The sequence below is a fragment of the Tursiops truncatus genome, chromosome 3 (genome assembly GCF_011762595.2).
Source record: "Tursiops truncatus isolate mTurTru1 chromosome 3, mTurTru1.mat.Y, whole genome shotgun sequence".
NCBI classification, from domain to species: domain Eukaryota; kingdom Metazoa; phylum Chordata; class Mammalia; order Artiodactyla; family Delphinidae; genus Tursiops; species Tursiops truncatus.
In genome coordinates, this window is record NC_047036.1 from 10,124,339 (window position 1) to 10,140,169 (window position 15,831).

The window sequence follows — 15,831 nt, forward strand, 5'->3', positions numbered from 1 at the left end:
CCTCCAGTCTTAATGTGCTACACTATGAATACTCTGATAATACCGTGAAACAATCCCATTACTTCCATTAACGTTATGCCAGTATTTAAGAAAGGGGTCAGTATGTTTGGTGCACTTAAAAGTTTACTTTAAAGAAAGGTCACATAGTTTGGTATGTGTAAAAGGAGTTATCAAATAAATTGAGAGATGCAATGTTTATTCTAATGGTCTTTCCTTCTATTATTATATGCAACCTTAATAAAACAATGATACAATGCACTGAAAACAAATCTGGCAAATGAGATTCTTCAACAATGGAGATGTTAAACAAAAAACTAATTTTACAGACAGTGACAGTGTCTTATAGGTCACTTAGAACTGAATTTCTTTTCAAGAGAGATCTAAGTTGTAATTCTTGCTTGAATCTTTAGTTATGGCTGACCTTTTCCTTCAATTTCTCCCTGTCTTATTTTTTCCATCTCTGACATTAGACAATCTATATCTTCTTTTCAAAGATGATTGTGAAGTACTTTGAAGTAAAACAAATACAGAAGGCAAATAGCATGAGACAAATGATTATGACTATTCTCAATAATACTTATCAACCAATACTAAAATAACAAGCATTTCACTGGTAGCATACATTTTATCATTGAACAAGAAAGCAAACATTACACTAGAAATTTATTACACTTCAGTTTCCGTTAGTAGCTATCTGGGTACAAGTTCAAGTCATTTAATGTCTCTATGCTTCAGTTTTAATAAAATAACACTTTTAGATTATTTTGAAGGCAAAACTTATAGCCATGAATCTATAAGTATTTGTGCAAGTATGTGTGAGTAGGTTTTAATAAAAAAATCATAGCTGATAGCAAATAATGTAACTTGGTTACATCATTATCCGAAAGGACATTTCTTTTAAATTGTCATCCTGCTATTGAAATAAACAAGTAAAAAACTCTCTAAACAAATATCGGAGAAATTTTTGCCTTTCAAGGTAAAGAACATATTCTGTCTAAGGACCGTATTTAAAACGTTAGAAACATTTCAGCTGGAGTTGGAGTCATTTCTGAAAAGTTATTCATGCATTTTACATATGGCTCTGGAACTTTTTCCATTGTGTTATTTCCTCTTAACAAAGATCATGGAATTAAATTCTTTTCCTGCAAATAATATTACAGGTGAAATTCCAATACTGCTAATGTTCACCCATCTTTATAAATGAAACTATCAGGATTTAGATAATTCACAGAAAACCAAACAATCCTAATCCATAATTTGTGTGACTACTGTTAATTTTATGAAGAACTGAGTCCACATAATACAAAATTTACACGTGAAATATTTTTTTCCACGTTGGAGTCCGAGTTTGCTTTATTTTGTTGATTTCACCTCTGACATCTCATTAGGCGGGAAAACGACTTTTATTTACTCCTCCTCCTTTAGTAATAAGGCAGTGCGTGGAGCTGTATGCCAAATTTCATTGACAGGAAAGCGGAAAATTGTTTAAAAACAGCCCTGGGGCAGAAGTGTCAGACACTTGCAGGAGCCTGATGCTATTTGGTACTCAGATTAAATTCTCTCACATGAAACCCTGTACAAGGAGGTTTTTTTTTTTTTTTTTAAACATCTTTATTGGAGTATAACTACTTTACAATGGTGTGTTAGTTTCTGCTTTATAACAAAGTGAATGAGTTATACATATACATATGTCCCTATATCTCTTCACTCTAGCGTCTCCCTCCCTCCCACCCTCCCTAACCCACCCCTCTAGGTGGTCACAAAGCACCGAGCTGATCTCCCTATGCTATGCTGCTGCTTCCCACTAGCTATCTATTTTACATTAGGTAGTGTATATATGTCCATGCCACTCTCTCACTTTGTCCCAGCTTACCCTTCCCCCTCCCTGTATCCTCAAGTCCATTCTCTAGTAGGTCTGCATCTTTATTCCCGTCTCGTCCCTAGGTTCTTCTGACCATTTTCTTTGGTTTAGATTCCATATATATGTGTTAGCATATGGTATTTGTTTTTCTCTTTCTGACTTACTTCACTCTGTATGACAGTCTCTATGTCCATCCACCTCACTACAAATAACTCAGTTTCATTCCTTTTTATGGCTGAGTAATATTCCATTGTATATATGTGCCACATCTTCTTTATCTATTCATCTATTGATGGACACTTAGGTTGCTGTCATGTCCTGGCTATTGTAAATAGAGCTGCAATGAACATTGTGGTACATGACTCTTTTTGAATTATGGTTTTCTCAGGGTATATGCCCAGTAGTGGGATTGCTGGGTGTTATGGTAGTTCTAGTTTTAGTTTCTTAAGGAACCTCCATACTGTTTTCCATAGTGGCTGTATCAATTTACATTCCCACCAACAGTACAAGAGGGTTCCCCTTTCTCCACATCCTCTCCAGCACTTATTGTTTGTAGATTTTTTGATGATGGCCATTCTGACCAGTGTGAGATGGTACCTCATTGTAGTTTTGACTTGCATTTCTCTAATGATTAATGATGTTGAGCATTCTTTCATGTGTTTGTTGGCAATCTGAGAGGTTTGGTTTTGATAGCTTTCCTTCTACTGCTACTACTCAAAGGAAGGAAACAAATATATAAATCTCACACCCAAATTCTCAATAGAAAAACTCTCCACCTGCATTTCTTTTCACAAAAGAAGCATGAGGGAAAACACTAAAAAGCTGAGCTTTATACTTTTGTGGGTTGTTCTTTTATTTCTCCCAGTTCTTTTCTTGAAGCTTCATTTTTAAAATACCTTGTGACCACCTAGAGGGGTGGGATAGGGAGGGTAGGAGGGAGGGAGATGCAAGAGGGAAGAGATATGGGGATATATGTATATGTATAACTGATTCACTTTGTTATAAAGCAGAAACTAACACCCCATTGTAAAGCCATTATACTCCAATAGAGATGTTAAAAAAATAAAGTAAAATAAAAATACCTTGTGAGAAAAATATTTCTAAGGTTGGATTTGAATAAAATTATAGAGAACATTAACTGTATACTTGAAATGATGGAGACTTTTACACTTAAAATCTTTTTCAGATTGGCTTAAACTACATACTTCCAAAGAGGCAAGAACAGTTCTCGTTAGAGCATCCTTAGAGAAAACCATGGATTTAGACTGGCTTTTCACAGAGGAGAAAAGATCAATTAACTTGTAATCACTGAAGCAGCATAAGTTTTGGAAGGTTAAAGAGGCACTCCTTTCTGTGTGTCAAAAAATTGATTCCTGTTTCTGAGTTGTAACAAAGGAACTCTTGATTTTCATAGATGCCTGCGGGTCACGTAGAAATTGCCCATCCAAAGCAATCAGGCAGTGAAGAGGTGAATTCAAAGAGTGGTCTCAGGAATCTGAACACCAGTATCATGTATTAGGACATAGGGGACCATGCCACTCTGTTGCAGATAGCTAGTAAAATTTTAGTTATCATTTTACCATGTTTTATAGGTATTTTCCTTGATAACTTTTTAATATAATATTCTAGAGATGCTAATTTATTAAAAGTATCCTTTTTTCTAAACTAACCAACATTGAAAATCAACTATACTTCAATAAAAAATAAATAAATTTTAAGTATCCTTCTCTGTAATGTCATCAAAGCATAATTTACTCCATGCTGTAAAAAACATGAATAACCCTCTCTCCACAGAGCTTGTATTTCTCTTTACTTTATAATCTCTCAGCTCATTCATCAGAATCTTAGATGTGCTTACTTCTATACTGTTGTTATGCAAAAAATGTTATCATTAAAATAATAATACCTGTCTTTAGCTTTATTATACTATTTAATTTGATCAATAAATAGAATATTATGTTCTCTAATTAGAATTTTTAATGTCTTTGTAAATAATGTTATAGATTTAGTGTTTTATTTTTTTAAAATTTCAGGGTTAGTTTAACATAATTCTGCACAGACATGAGAAGATTAATGAATGGTCCATAAAATATATTAGATCATTGAGACAAACCGTCATTTTTTAAGACAATGTGAATGAAATTTTTCTTCACATTCTTCATGTGAAGATTCATGAAAGATTCTTCACAAGATTCTTCAGGATTGAAGACTGAAAAAACTTCACAAGATTCAGTTTCTTCAGAATCACCTATAAGTATAAAATTCCATCACCTTTTAATATACCTTCCATCCGATTGTAATTGTTTTCAATTAATATTCTAGAAACCTGTAAGCTGCCTTTTGAATGAGTTCCATATCATTTTGATGTTTACACCCTGTGGCCAACTCTATTGGATTGCACTACACAAGGGTCGGGGGGTTACTATTTTTAGATTCCTGGGATATGGATATTCTAATTTTAAGATTTATGATTCATAAAAATGTCTTAGAATTTTTTTTTCACTGTCATCAAAAGGTGACAAGTATCAAATAGAATAGAATATGTCAGAGGTATCATCTTATCTCAAGAGAATGGTTTTTATTTATTTCCTTTTTTTTAGAAATCCAAAATTATCTCTAAATTAAAAATCAAATCAAAGGACTGTAAAACCAATAAAGTTAATATAAACTGACTAGAATTGTCTACAAAGTATGAATCTTCGATGTGTACTTTGTTCTCACTATTATTTTGGGTTATTTGCGGAGGAAAAAAATAAATTGTTTAAGAAGAAGTTGTATTTTTCATGACTTCAAAAATAATATTCACAAGATTAGGAAAACTGAACATAAAAATAATTAGTAATGCCATTATGTCACTTGTCTATTTTTGAGTAAGAGCATTAGAGACTAATAAAATATTGTTCAAATTATCAAATTATTATCAATATATTATTTAGGGTAGAAGCACAGTAAGGCATCAAGGAGTCTTAAAAAAGTAATTTATGTAAATATAAAAGTCAATCAACCAAACTCTTTCTTGAACATTCACCATTATAAACATTTTTTGGAAGGGCTTTTTTGAGACCTCATTTTTTGAGAGACTACTTTGTTCAGAAAACTCAAATGTGATAATGGTGAAGAGTGAATTTGTTCTCTTCTAGAAACAAGAAGATCACTCTAACTATAAATGACTATTCTTTTCAAAGACATTCAAAATTGGTTTGAAACAGTTTCAGAATATCCTGTGTTGCATCATTAAATTTTTATGATCCCTTAGTGTAAAGAGCTGCATTAGTATTCATGTGTGTGAATAAATGTATGTACATGCAAACTTTACTTTCTAGTTTATTCGACATTTTAGTTTAAATACATTAATTTTGTTTTTAATAGAGTTATAAGTGTGCAAACCTGTAAAAAAACCCATTTCTAATAAAAGAGTTCCTGAATTTTTATTAAGACATATAAATGGGAGGCATCGCTGGTCTAGAAGCACATAAATATTATTGTTGTTTTTGTCTTTATAGTTCACTTGCTTCTGTTTCTATTGTTCTTTATTGTTTATGATTAGCCATTCAACTAGGGTATCCATTTCTCTTTAGATAATTTGGATGAGAAATTTTGCAAGAGAAAGCAGCAACAGAGACTGAGGAACGATTTTCTCGGAGAGATCCCCTAGATAAATAGTTCGCAGACCTCAGCAAGTCCTGGTGGTGAAGGTGCCTCGAGGGATTTTATCTGCCCTTCATCTCCTCCAAAACCTCCTGTAGCTGAACTTGGTGCTCTAAATATTTCAATCATCTAGAAGGGAGAGAAAATGAATATGGATGACAATTTTGGGACGGACTTTATTTTAGATATTTTAATTCTATAATAAACTATTTTAATTTCAAGTTGACTTTTGACCTAAGAATGTCACAGTTCTGTATGCAGGTACATGAGTTCTTCCTGCAACAAAATATTGCTCTACAAATAAACACACCTTGGTTTCAAGGAAATGTAAAAAAATATATACATATTTAAATAAATTATTAAATTTAAAAATCAACGGTGACTATAAAATGATGTATTTAAAAAGTTATGCTCAGCAGAGGTGGAGAATTTCTTGCTTGCTTTCAACAGAAAGTACTCCAAAAATATTTGGTGTGAAGTGACATTACCCGTCCAAAATATTGTCTCCTTTCAAGTGGCCACTTTTGAACCCTGTGTTTTTAATCCAGTGGTTAAAATCTCTCTTTGTATGTTTTCCCTGCAAATTGTCTCTAAAGCCTAAATACTTAGGCCTGAGGAAATTTTGCTCATTAAATAGAAAATTCAATTTGGAAATAGCAGTTCTTCAGAGAGAAGGTTGTGAAACCCTATGGGGCAGTAGCCAAGGTACCAACTGGGAAATCCTGTTTGAGCTTTGTTTAAAAAAAAGAAAAGAGAAAAGAAAAACAAAGAAAAAGATTTAAAAAGAAGGAGGACAGAATTGTGGACACCCCAGTTGTGTGCTGGAGTTAAAGCTAACATCACAAGGGATGTCAGTATAATCAGTCTGATGGGGAAAATTCAGGAATAGGGGCATGAAGGTCAATTGAAATTAATGCCAGTGGGGTTGCCTGTCAGTTAAAAACAATCTACAGCGTCTTTGGGCTGCTTTAAAAGCCCTTGAGCCATGCCACATGTAGATTAAATAACACACTGCATATTTAGATCTGTGTATTAAGTACATTTTAGACAATATATTATCTAATTTGTTACCCTTGGAATACTACTCTTTTTGATCTTGGAACATCCTTGATTTTTGAAGAACAATCAATATGCTTAAAAATTTGGCTATTAGCACCACAGTACTTAAAAACCAGCTCCAGATGGGCAGTGTGATTTTTAAACAGACATTTTCTAATTCTACATAATAGTATAAATTTTGATGTTATAGTCATCTTTATTTATACCTGGAATTTATCATTTCTTCCATGGAGGTTTATACATCACTTAAGATTCACACCTAGGTAACTTCTGTTTTCTGTTGCTGTCAGAATGGGATTTTTATTTTATTGAATAAATTTGCTAATTGTTATAGTTGTTTCGTCTAAAGCTACCTATTTTATATTGATCTTGTAACCAGCAAAATTGTTGAAATTTATGATTAATTCCGTTTGTCTGTGATACTCTCCTAAACAGTATTTTCTCTTAACAGTGATAGTTTCAGTTTTTGTTTCCAATCTCAAATATTTTATCATTTTTTGTCTTATTGTATAAGATAGTCTTCACTGTGTTTTTATGCTGATACTCTCAGCCAGAGTGGTTACCTTTGTTTTGTTCCTAACTTTAAAACTAATGCTTCAACGTTTTTCTCATTAAGTATGGTGTTGGATGTAGATTTTTAATGAATACACTTATCATTGTAAGAAAGTTTCTTAGCTTCTTTGTTTGCAACTTATCTTAAAGATGTGTTGAATATTTCCAAGCGATTTCCCTACCTCTCATGGGGGTTTTATTATTACCATTTTCATGAGTTATTTTCTATTTAATGTGTTAATATGATGAATTGCATTAATAGATTGCCAAATGTTTAGCTACCTCTGCTTTCTTGGAATAAATTTTAGCGTGTTTTATGAATTTTTTAATGCACTGCTGGATCTCGCTTCCTGCTTTTAATTTATATTTCTTGAATATATGTGTATGTAAGATGCTGACTATGATATGTGAATTTGTTCTCTTTTGAGAAAATTCTTGATTAGTTATCTTTTCTCTATTATTATTTTATTTCAGAGAAACAGCCACTGGATTTTTGTATTGTTCTTTCTGAACTTTTTTGTTTTGCTACTATTTTCTGCTTTAATCTTTACTAATTCATTCGTATGCTTTCCACAGATTTAGTTTGTGGTTCTAGTTCTAACTTTTAAATTACTTGCCTAAATTATTTTAATTCAGTTTTTTTCACAGGTTTAGTTTGTGGTTCCAGTTCTAACTTTTAAATTTCATGCCTAAGCTATTTTAATTCACTTTTTTTCACAGGATAGTCTGTGGTTCTAGTTCTAACATTTTAAATTACATGCCTAAATTATTTTAATTTACTTTTGCCAAATGATGAATGCATTTTTGGCCTTGAATATTCCTCTGAGCACTGCTTTGTTGACATTCGATAATTTCTAAGAGATAATGTCTTCATCATTGTTTTCTATATCTTATTGAATTGTGGCTTGATTTCCTTTGGGTCTTAGAGTTCCTTGATCATCATTTAAAAAACATCTCTAAGTGGTACAGCAAATCATGTTTCATAGTTTTCTTAGTTTCCTGCTTTATTGAAGAATACCATGAAGTTTTAGTTTTGGCTAATGGTAAGCTTTTCAAATGTTTCATGGGTAATTGCTAAGAAGTTGTACAGATAAATACAAATAGAGTAGTTCATATAAATACACCCATAAGATTTGCCTAATTAATTATTTTACATGGCTTATATGTTTTCCCCCCATTTAATCTGGGCTAATAGAAATGATATAAGTTTCTTACCTCTTTGTTACCTTCTCTTTATACTTCCTAAAATTTCTACTGCACGAAAAATAGTGTCATCCAGTTTAATAAATAATACTCATTTCTGTTAGATTTGCATTGTAGAGCTTCATAGTTATTGTAAATTTAATTTCCATGTTGTTTAATGCCTTTGTGTTACATATAACCTCAGCTAATATGCCCACCCCTACTTTCTTAGGAAAAGAAAGGGTTATTCCAGGAATATTATAGTCTTCTTTATCTACAGACACTTTCATCAACGTATCACCTCTGGGTATAGGAATGTAATCCAGAAAAAGAAGAGGTCTTCTTGGCTCAGTGTGGAATATGTTAATCCTCCCTCTATGTGTGAGTGTGTGTGTCCCTTTATTAATTAATTGAATCTATATCCCTTAGTTGCTAAGAATATTCTATAAGTGAAACAATTTTAAATGTAATTAAAAACCTCTCACTTAGTACTATGCCCTCGTAGCCAGGTGAACACACACGATCTATCAGAGAATTGATGTCCAGGCTGGGACTGTCCGTAAGAAGGAAGAGTTTCAGACACATTTTTTTGTTTGTTATTGCAGTGTTTCCGAAAATAGACTTTTTTAAACATATACCATCCTACACTTCCGTCTGTAGCTATATCCACGAGTCATGATGCCAGATTTCAGTGTTTGGCATTATAAAAAGTGCATGTGTTTATTTTTATAAACCCTTATCAAACTACCGTATATAAAAATCTAAAGTTATATACAGCTTGGTTCTTATTGTTAATTTAAAAAGCAAAACCTGTATTTTAGAGTTGATGTAAATTGACAGTTAAAAGCAAAACATTTCTTCAGTTTTAAAAAATTATTATCATACGGATTATCACCCCAAAGGCCTGGGTTACTGCTGCCAACCTTGGCTAAATGCGTTATATTTAACAACTGTTTTAACCTGACTGAGCCTGAAAGAAGAAAAATAGCTTAAAAGAAATTTATCTGAATGAGACTCCTTATGTTTCAGCAGCACACTTCAAGTCTTAGGTCACTTGTAATATCTGGTCATTTAAAATGCCCCCAAGTAAACTTCATTCTTGCATTTGACTCTGGATACGAAGGTTCAACTCTATTAGATGTGCTATTAGTCTTTTTTTACTTTGAGAAACAGGAGCGAGTAATTAGCCCTTCTGGACATGCGGGTAGGTGGAGGTGGGCAATGGGAGAAGGTATTTCAGGGCGTGGGGCTGGGATTAGGCGATGTGCCTTGCTGGGGGCCAGACTCACTGATGGGAGGAGGGTCAGCCAAGGGAGCTTCTGAGGGGAGAGCTGGTCCTGGGCCATGTCCAGTCCGAGCTCAAGAGGGCCTCCAAGAAGACAGGAGAGAAGGGAATCAGCAGGGGCATCTGCCAGGGTCCTAGGGCACAGCCTGGCTTGCACCTGTGCCTGAAACTCACCCCTCCTCCCTCCCCACCTCCATCCTCCCCACAAGGTAGTCACAGGCACTTCGGGGAAGTGAAGAGGAAAGGAAAATGATCAAGCCTCGGAGAGAGGAAGGATGGCCAATCTCGGCTTCTCCTAGTGTCGACTGAAAAAAATGCACAAGATGAGAGTTGGAGCTAAGTTTTATTTGGGGCAAAACGAGGATTGTAGCCCGGGAATCCAATTTCATTCTTTTGCATGTGGATATCCCGTTTTCCCAACATGCTGTGTTAAAGAGACTATCCTTTCCTCATTGTGCATTCTTGGCACCTCTGTCAAAGCCTTGGTTCTTGAAGGGAAACTTGGCTGGTATAAATTTTTTGGCTTATACTTTCTTTTATTGAGTTTTGTAAAGAAGCTGCTCCATTGTTGCCTTGTTCTGTGTGTGGTTTGTGAAGAAACTGATGTCTTTTGCCCATGTAAGTTATCTTTGTACCTGGAAGCCTTGAAGATTTCATTTTAGAATCTTACAGTTTTATTAGGAGATGTCTCAGAGTTAACTTTTCTGGATTGCTGGGTAGGTTATTTCAGTATTTAGATTCTAATCCTTTTTTGGAAAATTTTCTTGGCTCATGTTTCAATATTAGTCTGTTCCATTGTTTTGTGTTTCTTCCCAGAGACATCGATGATATGAATATTATTCCTTTCTTGCTTTCCACTTTGCCACCACTTCCCATTGTGACTTTTTTTTACTTCCTTTCTTAAAATCTCATTTTTATTCTTCTTGTAATTTTACAGTGCTTCTTTTTTTTTTTTTTTTTTTTTTTTTTTTTGCGGTACACGGGCCTCTCACTGTTGTGGCCTCTCCCGCTGCGGAGCACAGGCTCCGGACGCGCAGGCTTAGCGGCCATGGCTCACGGCCCCAGCCGCTCCGCGGCATGTGGGATCTTCCCGGACCGGGGCACGAACCCGTGTCTCCTGCATCGGCAGGCGGACTCTCAACCACTGCGCCACCAGGGAAGCCCTACAGTGCTTCTTCAGTGGTCCTCATTATATTTCACTGAAGTCAGTTTTGCCTTGTCAATTAAACCTTTTGGTCTAGGCTTCATTTCCAAGATTATTCTATCTTTTTTGTTTGTTTGTTTCCTTCCTACATAAATCAACTCTTCATTTCTTCCTTTTTCAAAAAGAATTCTGTTCTTAGTTTTATATGTTGTGATTCATGGTATTTTCCCCTATCCTCAAATGTTTGTATATATTTATTTAGGTTTAGAATATTACCTTAAGGTTTCTTCTGCCTCGTGGTTCCTTTTTCCCAGAAGAATTTTCTTCAGTTGAAGCAAGTTGAAGCAGGGGACAAGTGGGACTGATTTGGAATAAGTGATTGATGGTGCCTACAAGAAAGTTGCTGTAACCACATAGGGAGCCTATGGAGACTCCATCCTCCTCCCTCCAAATAGAGCTGCTTAGAGGTGCCGTGAAAATTATCTACAGTCAGAATCTATTTCTCCATATTCCAAATTCACTTCTTTTTGCTTCCTACACCACTTTGCAATAGCTTTTAAAAAAAATTATTTTACTGAAGTATAGTTAATTTTCAATGTTGTGTTAGTTTCTGGGGTACAGCAAAGTGATTCAGATATTTCTCTCTATATATGTATATATATTCTGTTCCATATTCTCTTCCGTTATGGTTTATCACAGGGTATTGAATATAGTTCCCTGTGCTATACAGTAGGACCTTGTTGTTTATCCATTCTATACATAATAGTTTGCATCTGCTAATCCCAAACTCCCAAATCTTCCCTCCTTTACCCTCTTCCCCCTTGGAAACCACAAGTCTGTTCTCTATGTCTGTGAGTTTGTTTCTGTTTCGTAGAAAAATTGTGTCATATTTTAGATTCCAGATATAAATATCATCTGGTATTTGTCTTTTTCTTTCTGACTTACTTCACTTAGTGTCATAATTTCTAGATCTATCCATGTTGCTGCCAATGGCATTATTTTATTCTTTTTTATGGCTGAGTAGTATGGAATAGCTTTTTATTTTTTTTTAAACATCTTTATCGGAGTATAATTGCTTTACAATGTTGTGTTAGTTTCTGCTGTATAACAACATGAATCAGCTATACATATACATATATCCCCATATCCCCTCCCTCTTGCATCTCCCTCTCACCTTCCTTATCCCACCCCTCTAGGTGGTCACAAAGCACTGAGCTGATCTCCCTGTGCTATGCGGCCTTTTTTTTTTTTTTTTTTTGCTGTATGTGGGCCTCTCACTGTTGTGGCCTCTCCTGTTGCAGAGCACAGGCTCCGGATGCGCAGGCTTAGAAGCCATGGCTCACAGGCCCAGCCGCTCCACAGCATGTGGGATCTTCCCGGACCGGGGCATGAACCCGCGTCCCCTGCATCGGCAGGCGGACTCTCAATCACTGCGCCACCAGGGAAGCCTGATGCTATGCGGCTGCTTCCCACTAGCTATCTATTTTACATTTGGTAGTGTATATATGTCAATGCCACTCTCTCATTTCGTCTCAGCTTACCCTTCCCCCTTCCTGTGTCCTCAAGTCCATTCTCTACATCTGCATCTTTTGCAATAGCTTTTTAAATAATTCACTTTGAGCTCTTTGATTATGCCTCTCATCATGCATAGCTCTGTCAGTTTTCACGGCCTTTGATTACTGAATGTCACAGCAGAGATGTTCTCAGTATGCATAGTTAGCTTTTTATATTTTGGTCTTTTCATACAACAAAAACAACAATGAAGAAAAAACCAGAATCTGGGAATATAATTTGTGCTGCAATTTTGTTTGCTGGGCAAATCCATGCCAGCAGAAGCCAGATTTCAGATTGTATGAATAAATATGTACAAAAATCTCAAAGTCCTGAAGGGTTATGTCAATGACATCTTCAAAAGACCTTTTTTTTTTTGCAATAAATCATCCTTGATCAGGGTAGTTTGATACCAAAAAATAAAAAAAAAAAAAGATTTGGAAATCTAGAATTATTGGGGGGTTATATATATTTTTCGATTTATGTACATGTGACTAGTGCATTACTCTCAGATTTGAGCACCTAACTCATATACTCAAACTCTCAGGAGAAACCTTGTTGATATTTTCCTTCCACCTTCGAAGTGGAATCTCAAGATTTAAAAATAATTGAAAATATCATGTTCTGAAAAACTTACCACTGTTCAAAAATATGTCAACCACTTTCCCTTGTATCTACAATAGACTGATGAAAAAAGCTATGAACTTTTAGATCTGTCATCTGTACAATTTACTCGAGCTTTACTGGCTTAAAAAAACCCTGCTAGGCAGCAACTGCTAGTCTGAAACTTAAATACATTTCACATCTAATTATTTGTCAAAGCAACTTCACAAAAATGTTATTTTTTGAAAGTCATCCAAAATCTTCTGTCTAAAATACATTGCTCTTAAAATTTAACTGACATAAAAGACAAGGATGGGTACACGTTGCAGAATATTATGCAAAGAGAAAGAAAGTGAGACATTTAGTTTGATGAAATAAGACAATAAGCCGTTGACCATAATATATACTTCCACCTTAAATTGTTGTTAAAAAAAAACCTTAAATACTTTTCTATGACTTCTTTCTAATCCTCTCCACATAAAGCAATCTATTTTTATGTTTTTATCACAACACTAATGTGGCATAGTGAGTGTTGTCTTAAAATAACAAGTTCATTAGTGCTTTATATTTTGCACAATTGACCTCATACATCTATAAATAAATTGTCTAGTATTCGGATTAGTTCTTAATTTTTTCTTTGTCCCTGTGGAGCAAAGTCCAACTGCCTCCTTGTGGACATACAGCATGAATGGGACTTAAACCTTTCACGTGTGAATTCACTGCTATTTTGGGTTTCTTTGTTCCAAGAGGATTAGCCTAGCCTCCCTAATTAATACTGCTACTACATTTTTTTCTCCTCTCTCCTATCACAACTTGTTTTCCCTAGGCTTGATACGCAGAAATAGAGCTGCTGGATCAAAGGTATGTATGTTTTAGGTTCTATATTTTACTAGAATACTTTGAAACAAAAGGTGAAGGAATTCACAGTCACGAAATCAACAAATACCCCAGTATAAAATGTGGTTCCTTCACTCAGTGAGCTAATAAAGCACCTCCAAAAAGAAAAGGTTTAGAATAAGACTTCTTAAATGTTTTGTCACAGGATTGCTTTATATTTTTAAAAACAATTGGGAACCCAAAGAACTTTTATTTAAATGGGTGTTACCTATCAATATTTACCATAGAAGCAATTAATACTGAGGATACATCAAAATCATTATGTATTCATTCATTTAAAAATAATGATTGTAAATTCATTACATATTAAGATAAATTATATTTTCAAAGAAAACAACTATGTTTACTAAAATGAAAAATAACATCAAGAAGAGTGGCATTGTTTTCATTTGGAAAATCTCTTCAATGCCTGCCTTAATAGAAGATTCCTGGGTTATCATAGTTGCTTCTACATTCATTCTGTTGTGATATCACACTTCATGTAGCTTCTGGAAGACTCCATTTTGTACTTGTGAGAGAATGAAAGTAAAGAAAGCAACTAAAGCCTTAATATTATTATGAAAATATTTTTGACCTTGCTGTCAACCACCCACAAAAGTTAGAGAACTACTGATCTAGATTACTAGTCATGAACTTGGGGGAATGGCCAAGTTGTAATAAATGAGGAGGCAATCTTCAGAGGTATATTTAAAAATAATTAAATATATATATACTTATTGATATAATATATTGAATATGTCATCATATATGTGTATATGTATGTGTTCATGTGCATATGTCTATATATAGGCATATAGATATGCAGGCATGTAACAGTAATACAAGCTGTTAAATATCCTGTTTAAAAAATTCAAAAAGTCAAATCAACTACACAAATGCTTATATTTGTATAAGCTTGTCTGAACACCAAAAAGTCTCTAGGGAGAATGTGCCTCAGGAGGCTAAAGTTGGTTAGCTGGGTATATTCGTTTTTGCTGCTGCATAACGAATTACCACAAACCAAGTGACTTCCCACACCCCTTTATTATCTCACACTTTGTAAGTCAGAAGTCTGGCACAATGCAATTTGATGCTCTGCTGTGGGTATCTCAAGGTAGATAGCAAAATGTTGGCTGAGTTAAGTTCTCATCCAGAGGCTCTGGGGAAGTGTCTGTTTCAAAGCTCATCCTGACAGTTGAAGAGTTTATTTCCTCATGGCTATAAGACTGTGATCACCGCTCTCTTGCTGGCTGTGGCCCTGGGGCTCCTCACAGCTCCTAGAGGCTGCTCTCTGTCCCTTTCCATGTGGCCCCCTCCATCATCAAAGTCAACAATGAATAATCTCTTTCACTTTGAATCCCTCTCAAACTTCTACTCCCTCTGACTTTCTCTTCTGCCACAGCATGGAGGAAGCTCTCTGCTTTCAAAAGGCTCAAGTGATTCAGACAAGTCCATGCAGACAATCTCCCTTTCTGTAGTCAACTCTCTCACATACTTCATCACTGGATTGGTATCTCATCACATTCATAGGCTCTACTCAAGGGAGGCGAGGTGCAGTTACACAGGCCAGATTCGTTGGGGTCATTTCAGTGTTTGTCTACCACATGGACTCAGGGAATCAGTGGTTAAACGTGAGGTGGCAGGCAACCCCTACGAAGGTGCCCAAATTCTGCAGCTCTTGGTGTTCACACCCTTGTGTAATCTATTTCCCTCTGTGAGCTGGCCCTAGTGACTCACTTCAAACACTTAGAATATGGAAAAAAGGATAGACTGTTACTTCTGAGATTAGGGTGTAAAGAGACATCTTATGCACCCTCTCTTGCTAGTTTTACTTACTCTGATGGAGGGCAGCTGCCGTCTTGTGAGCTTCTCTCTGTGGTGCTCCACAGACAGGGAGGGAGACCTCAGTGAACAGACAGTGACAAACTAAGACAACTTAGTCCAAAACCCAGAAGGAAACTCAAAGCGTGATTTCCCACAATCATGTGACTGATCTTAGAAGTGGATCCTCCCCCAGTTGAGCCTCCAGATGAGACTGCAGCCCTGAATGACACCCTGACTGCAGCCTGT